General features: G+C 40.1%; 1 long non-coding RNA gene across 1 annotated transcript; it reads left to right on the plus strand.

Moving 5' to 3' along the window:
- Nucleotides 1-849: 849 nt before the first annotated feature.
- Nucleotides 850-6,663, plus strand: LOC123619484 (uncharacterized). Its single transcript, XR_006728100.2, has 3 exons — nucleotides 850-1,043; nucleotides 1,201-1,392; nucleotides 6,029-6,663. It is a non-coding gene; the product is annotated as an uncharacterized LOC123619484 (long non-coding RNA).
- The last annotated feature ends 1,210 nt before the right edge of the window (nucleotides 6,664-7,873 follow it).

Below are 7,873 nucleotides of genomic sequence, written 5' to 3' on the forward strand. Positions count from 1 at the left end.
GTCTTGGCATCCTACTATGGTGGGTTTCCATCCTAAGTCCATAGCATAGCTATTCTCTGACTTTGTGCATCTCCCAACTTCTCAGATCTCAGTTTACTCACCTTGAAAAACGGAAATAGTTTCATGCATTCTGAGCTGTCTTCTGAGAATGAGATGAGAGAATACCTGTGAAGTATTTAGCAGTGTGAACATCTATTCATTTCATTCTGTTTATTTTATTTTGAAATTTAAAATGAAAATGTAAAAAAAAGAAAAAGCTTTTTTTTAGAGTTGTTATTATTAACATTTATTAGGTGCTTAGTTTATTCCAGGCACTGTTCTAAGTTCTTTAAGTGTATTAAATCATTACCTTCACCACAATCTGTTATTATCCCAAATTTGTTAATGAGGAAACTGAATCTCAGAGAGCTTACATTAAAATGTACGGCTGGGACTTGAACCCAGGCAGCCTGGCTCCTTACCCCATGTACTTAATATTCTGCTATTCTGTTCCCAACCCTGGGAAATGATGCCCTGGAGTGGAGGGTGCATTTTAGGTCTGAAGAAGGGACAGTCCCTGCTACAGAACAAACCGAATTGAGTTAATGCAAGTCTGTGTCAGAGATACACCAAGACCCTTCAGCCCTGAGCTAGGATTTGAAAGGCAAAGGCCTCCACCTGGAAAGGCAGAGGCCCTTTGGCTCCTGGGATTTTCCATTTTCATCTTAAAAGCCATTCATTTTTACTGAAAATATGAGAAAAAAAAAAGCCAGCACAATAGCATCCAGTCTTTTTGGGGGGGAGGGGGCGGGGAGGGAGAAAATTAGGTTTATTTATTTATTTTAATTTTTCCTTTTTAGAGGAGGTGCTGGGGATTGAACCTAGGACTTCATGCATGCTAAGCATGCGCTCTACCACTGAGCCATACCCTTCTCCAGCATCCAGTCTCAACAGGGTCAACAGTCTTAAGAGTGCTGGAGGAATGACTGAGTTCTGAGAAATGCTAACCCAAGTTATGTCCTGTGGTGTGGACTGCTGGCTATAATGTGAAATGACCCTGAAAAGTGAGTCAAAATTCCCCTTTCCCTCAGTACCTCATAGTGCAATGGAAAACTTTACTGGGCACCTAATATACAACAACCCAATTATGGTATCGACGTTACCAATTCCAGGTTGGAAGAAGGTTTCAACAAACACTCAGTGATGCTTACTATATTTCAGACTGGATTTCCTGGAGTCTGGCAGGCCGACACATAACATAGGAGCAGCATAAAAATGTCAGTGAGGAGATGAATTAGAAGTCTTTACCTGATACACCAGGAAGAAAACTACCAAGAAGAGAAGGAGTCATTCAAATAGATGGAAAGCGAGTGGCCAAAGGAGAAGGCAGAAAACCAGGAGAGTCATCTCCTTGTGAGTATAAAAATGTTCACTTATATTGACAGTTTCACTAACATTTGGGTTGATGAATTTACTTCTGCCAGGATTTAATTTTGTCAGAATTGTATCTCTGAATTGAAATTCTAAAACAAAATAATACAGTTGTTAGGTTTGTATGAATTCAACAGTTTCTTCCCCTGACAAGGATTTATTGAAGGCACGTCGTGTATAACACAGTGTATATTTGAGAACGTTTCAGTAAGTCCTCTAAGGTGCTCTCGCTCCGAGGCCATGTCAGTGGATAAAAGGATAACAAATTGGCCAAGATTCATTAAGAAGGAAATAAGTCAGGAGTGGAAGGTCTGGAGAGTTCTAAACACAGGGTGTGGATGAAAGCCACAAATCTCCCTCAAAGTGAAAGGAAATTGGAGTACAGTGTGGGGCGGGGTGCAGGGTAACAGCTGTCCTTTACTGAGAGACGCATCACAAAATAAACATTTACTGAGCACTTGTGTGTACAGAAACTGGGCTTTCTGGACATGGAGAGGGACCAAGTCAAGGCTACAGATGCTTCTAGTCTAGTGGACAGTTATATGAAAAGGTCATTACCAAATATTTGACAAGAGTTAGGAAGCAGAGGCACTGGAAACAGAACGCCAGGCTTAGGGGTGGGCAAGTGTGATCAGCCTGTAAAATGGTTTAACTTGCTGAGGGGCATAGTAGTGTAGTCAGTTCTCATCACTAGTGGTCCATGCAGTTTACATCACCCCAAACTCGCACCTATAATGGTGTCATCGTTTTAATTCAGAACTTAAATGGACACTGCCTCTGTCTCTGGTGTCACTTTCATGCTGCCTTCTCCTTCCTGACTCTCTCTAGAGTAAGGTTGTTGACCCTCAGGCCTGCCGGTTTCAGAGCAGCAGTGTTGAGATCGAACCTAGCACTTTGCAGGGATACTCTTTCCTGGCACCTAGATCTTTCATGTGCGAACCCTACTGGAAGCCCAATCCACGTCTCAACAGGAAGGATGTATATAGCTCAGCAAGTATAATGTAAGTGAAATGTCATAGTGAGTGGATAAAGGTCTGGCTTTGGAAACAGACAAATCTGGATGTGGGTCCCAACTCTATCATCTACTACCCAAGTTACCGGACACTTTTCAGCCTGTTTCCTCATCTGGAGAAGGCAGGGGCCAGGCATCGATAAATACCTCTCAGAATAGTTGCAAAAGAAAAAATCAACAGGTTAAGATGATCTGTTTAGATTTCTGTATTATTAGACTGTAAGCTCCCAGAGGGCAGGGGCCTTTTCTGAGTCCTCTCTGTACCCGGAAAATTCCCAGAACTATGTCCAGGATGGAGTAGCACTCTGTCTAACTTCTTGTGCCATTTTTCTGAACCAGGTTTTGGCTTCTTCTACTCCAAAGTGATGATGGTTATCTTGGAGATTCTTTCTTGCGTATATTGGAGTTTCTTTCTTGTGTCCTTGCCCTTTTTTTGAGGGTTATTTGATTTATGGATTCAAACTGAACATTTCACTTGAAGCAGGTGCTATGAAACACTCCTTTCCTCAAAAAATTTCCAAATCACATTTCAGCAAAAGAAACTTGAAGTCAACAACTTAAAACAAGGACAAAGTTTAAAAGTCAGTTGAATTTTTCTTTTAATTAAAGACTTAAGGGACAAGAAGCTCCTTTGTGCTACATTACATAACATATGGCTCTTATACAGAGTAAAATAGAGGTGCATGGAATCTGCTCACATGCCGACATTGATAATAATCATCACAGAGGAAAGTATATTTTGCTCCATTGTGACTTTTGCTGTCATTTGAGTTTGGGGCCCGCCCTTGGATGGAGCTGAGCCAGAAATAATTTATACAACTCTGCAGAGGAGGTAACAGGCTGAGGGTATTCCAAAAACAATCCTCCTGCCACACAAACTTGTAAGTGAGAGAGGCAGAATTCCAGCCCAGGTCTGCCTAAAACAGGAAGCCTGCAGTCTTGGTTTTTTTGGCTTTACTAGACTCTGGGACTCCCTGTAGCTCAATGTGGCCGCTTTCCATGCTACTCAGAATTTAGAATTCATCCTTTTTTGGGATGGGCCTTGTATCCAAAGCTGGTTCATTGATCAGACTATTCAAGTAACAAGTATTTATTATTTATTTAATATGACTAGGCACCTCTGTAGGTGATAGGGTTTCAGCAGCGTAGAAACCTGACAATGTCCTTCCTCTACTGAAGCTTTATTCTAGTTCAAGGGAACAGAAATAAACAAAAAATGCATAACGATGCTCAGGTAACAGTGCTCCTTGAGGATTAATTACCATAACAAGGTAAGTGTTTGGCACATTGCAGATGAATTAAATGAATGAAAGTAAATAGCATAATATACTATGTTATTTATTTTATTTATTTTTATACATGCAATTAATAGAAAGTGATATTTTTGAATCAAAAGCAGGTTGTGCAAGCCATCTAAAGATCCTTGATTTTGGGGATCAAGTATTTGGTTAAATAGCCAGTGTCTCAAGTCTGCTTCACCAACTTACACAGCTTCTGAGAGTAGAAAAATTCTTTGGTGGAGGGTACTTTTGACTGACACATTTTCTTTCTCTAGCTGTGATGAACACCTATTGACTTGTTATGTCTCATGTGGCAAGTCTCTTCCTTTGAAAGTCTATAGCTTGCCGCCATCGTGATCTGTGTTAGCTGGACATCTTGAATTCCCCCGTCACTGAGACTATCTCGCATAGTTTGTTGTAGTTTCTGTCTCCTCCAACAAGCTGTGAACTTGGCAAGGACTGAGACCAGGTATATATCCCAGAGCCTACTTCAGGACCTACCATACTAGTGGGAAAAAAGGCACTATGACAGCTGGAAGTCTGAATTTATAGGATAAGGTTAAAAAAACAGAAGTATGTACAGAATAGATAAACAATAAGGTCCTACTGTATAGCACAGGGAGCTATATCCAATGGCTTATAGTAACTTGTAATGAAATAGAATAAGAAAAATAATATGTATATTATACACACACACACACACACACACACACACACACACACACACACATATATAACTGAATCACTATGCTATACACCAGAAACCAATGCAACATTGCAAGTCAACTCTACTTCAATGAAAAATTAAAATTAAAAAAAGAGAAATAATGTATCCACAGCAATTTCCTATTTATGTGTCACAGGCAAAGCTGGATGAATAGACATGGCTAAAAGACTTGAAATTTACTGATAGAGGTGCTTTTCTTAAGATCCTAAATACTGAAGGGTCTTATTCAGCTGGAAAAAGAAAACTGAAAATAGAATCTGGGAGCAATGATTTTATGAAAGATTTCCTATTTCATGAAAAGAGACACACAGAAAGAGACAGGTCTTTTCTTTCTGCTGGGCACTGTTCTTTATGATCGTAACCCCTGGAATATTTCTTGTAGAGGAAAGCATCCCACCTACAGGGTTTCTTTCCCAGAGACTCTGAGGGAAAAAGCATCACCCATCCCCTTTGAATGTCTCAAGTGTTACAACAAAATCATCCAATAATGTGACATCACTTACAGTGTCCACCGGAGGGTGATATGCTACTACCGGTACCACCTTCTGTTGCATAACCTGCGAGGACCAACTTTAGTTACATGTAATTTTAAGAACACCAAATAAATTAAAGAAAGAAAGAAAAGAAAAAGAAGCCCCTTCAATAGCTGTAAAGACATAGAGGAAGAGATGGCACCAATCGTGTCCCCACCCCCCATTTCCTTACCCATGGTCCCAGGATAGACTAGATTCTCAAGGGTCCCGGAATGCTTCTGCTCCACACTGGTGTGGGACTAACACAGGGCATAGACTTAATGGTTTCTCCCGGGGTATAGCTGGTCTTCTTAGGTTCCTTTGTATCTCATCCTGGAGAGAGGATAGGATGACGAGATGAGTATTATTATTGTAACCATTTTTAAAGATGAGGACCCTGAAACTGAAGCCCAGGGAAGTTTATTAGTTGCTCCAAGAAAAGGGGACTTGTCTCTGTGTTCCCACAGCATCCTTTTCTTTCCCTAGCCACGCTGTGTTGTAATCTATGTGTCTCTCTCATCCACCAGATGGAAGTGATAGGTTCCTAGGGACTGCATTTTGTTCACTGCTCTATTCTAGCATGGAGAGCAGCGCTAGGCACCCAGTAGGCATAAAATGGAGTAAGGCTGGAGAGAGAATAGGGTATGAGGTGGGGTAGGTTGAGTTTCCATCTGAGAGGATTCCTCTGTTAGCGGCTTGGATGATTGAGGACAGGAGCATGTCTGAGAGGACAGTGAAGAAACAGTGTGTCTTGTCCGATGAGTCCATTAAAAAGGGAAAGAGCATCTAGCTTCCTCCAGACTTGTAGCCAGTTACTCCTTCTACCCCATCACCGGACTGTTCTGACTTTCACTTTAAGTGGCCCAAAAATGGCACCTGAGAGAATGTGCATGAAATGATCTCAATACTAGAGCTAAGTATAATCATGATCATTGGTTCTGCTTATCAACGTCCTGATATAAGAGGAGCTACAACTGTAGCAAATTCTTATTGTGTGCTTGCTAGGTGGCAGTCACTGTGCCGGGGGGTTATACACATCACCTCATTTAAACCTCATGGTGAAGGTGAGTTTTTTTTTTTTTAACAGATTTTACAAAGCCAGACAGCAGTAGGCAGAAGAATTTGGATTTCAGCCCAAGCCCAAATGCCAAGTTCTTGCTCTTTCCTTGAAGTAAGAGATGCCTAAAGCATGGCACACAGACCACTGTCAGTGTCCATGATAACTTTAGTGGTACATGGACAAACATTTCATATACAATTTTAAAGAATATTATTTAACCACTATATATAAAAATAGATAAAAAATAAATTTCTTCTATATAGCACAGGAAACTATATTCAATATCTTATAATAACTTTTAATGAAAAAGAATATGAAAACAAATGTATGTATGTATATGCATGACTGGGACATTGTGCTGTACACCAGAAATTGACACGTTGTAACTGACTATACTTCAATTTAAAAAGAAGAAAATGCAAAAAATAAAATAAAATAAAGCATATTATATTTTTTGTGAGATAGAAAAATGGCAGCTAACACAGAAAGCAACATTAAGGCAGTCTTTGGAGGCAGTGGGGAAAACATCGACATCACACAACCTATGCCAAACCCTCTAAAGGCTCCCTTAATCACCTTTGTCCTTTCCCCAGCATTTCCTCATTAGGTCTAAGTGGTTCATCACCTCTTTCTCTCTGATTCCCTATCCCCAGACACCTGGGAAGTCATTGTCTTCCCCCAACAGTTTGTCCAGTCAGGTTCTAGCACTTTCTCCCATCCCTGTTCACCAGCACAACAGTCCCCTACCTACATTCCCACACATGAAAACGAGCCCAGGACCCATACATTGTATGCCACCTTAACAATGTTGTCTAAAACTCTTGGACGTGGGTTTTTAACCAAATAAACTCGTGAATGATTTGCACATGGCATAGAGAAGCAGAAAATAGTCAACATTCACTTTGAAAGAAAAGTCACTCTGGGGAAAAGAGAAAAATTATAGATGCACATTTCTTTGTCCAGAAACACTAATGGGATAGATGCACGAAGTCTCAAGCCATTTCCCCCCACCCCCGGATCCTATCCAGGCAATGGGATGTCATATAGGTGTCACTCTAGGTGCCATTTGGTAGTTTCTGACCACCAAGATGAGGGAATCTTCTGGGGCAAATATGCAAGTTAATGTCCTGCCTCCCTTTCTCCCTTTTCAACCTCAACCCAAACTCTGGATGATGAAGGGTTGAGGACAAGCTATCCCAAATAACAAAGGAGGAAGCTTGGGAAGTAGGGGACATGTTAGAGAAACTGGGTCATAAATTCCCTCCCTCCAGTCTGGGGTGGAGGATGATCAAAAATGAGGGGTAGGGATCGAAGGATGATGGCTTCTCTGTCTGGTGGCACAGTCATGATATTTGCAATATACATGGAAACACATATCTACTTGGTTCGTTTTTAATTTGTTGATAGATAAGTCAAGCTAAGCAATGCAATGCATATTATATGCCCAGCTAATGAAACATATGTACAGAAGAGAGACAGACATTAAGAAAATGACAAATTGAAAGAGCTTCAAACCTTTGTACCTGAGTAATAGAACACTGAGGATATTTATTTGAACTTTATGCCTATGAAATATGATTATTTTAGGGAAAAGCTGGGAAAAAAGCTAAACATTCATCAGAATTTGGTTAAATAAGTTATGGAAGATCCATAGTTTCTAATTCTATGAAGCCATTAAATGATAATGTTTACACATATCATTTGACAGGAAAAGACACCCATCACCTATTGTTCAATAAAAATCTCAGGTATCAAGAATTACATATAAATAAAGCTGATTTTAAAAAATACAACATAGAAATGCATAATTTTCTACTTACTAAATATTTATTTCTGAATACTTAACACAGGTACAAAATAGGAATTTCAGAA

Source organism: Camelus bactrianus, chromosome X (genome assembly GCF_048773025.1).
Source record: "Camelus bactrianus isolate YW-2024 breed Bactrian camel chromosome X, ASM4877302v1, whole genome shotgun sequence".
NCBI classification, from domain to species: domain Eukaryota; kingdom Metazoa; phylum Chordata; class Mammalia; order Artiodactyla; family Camelidae; genus Camelus; species Camelus bactrianus.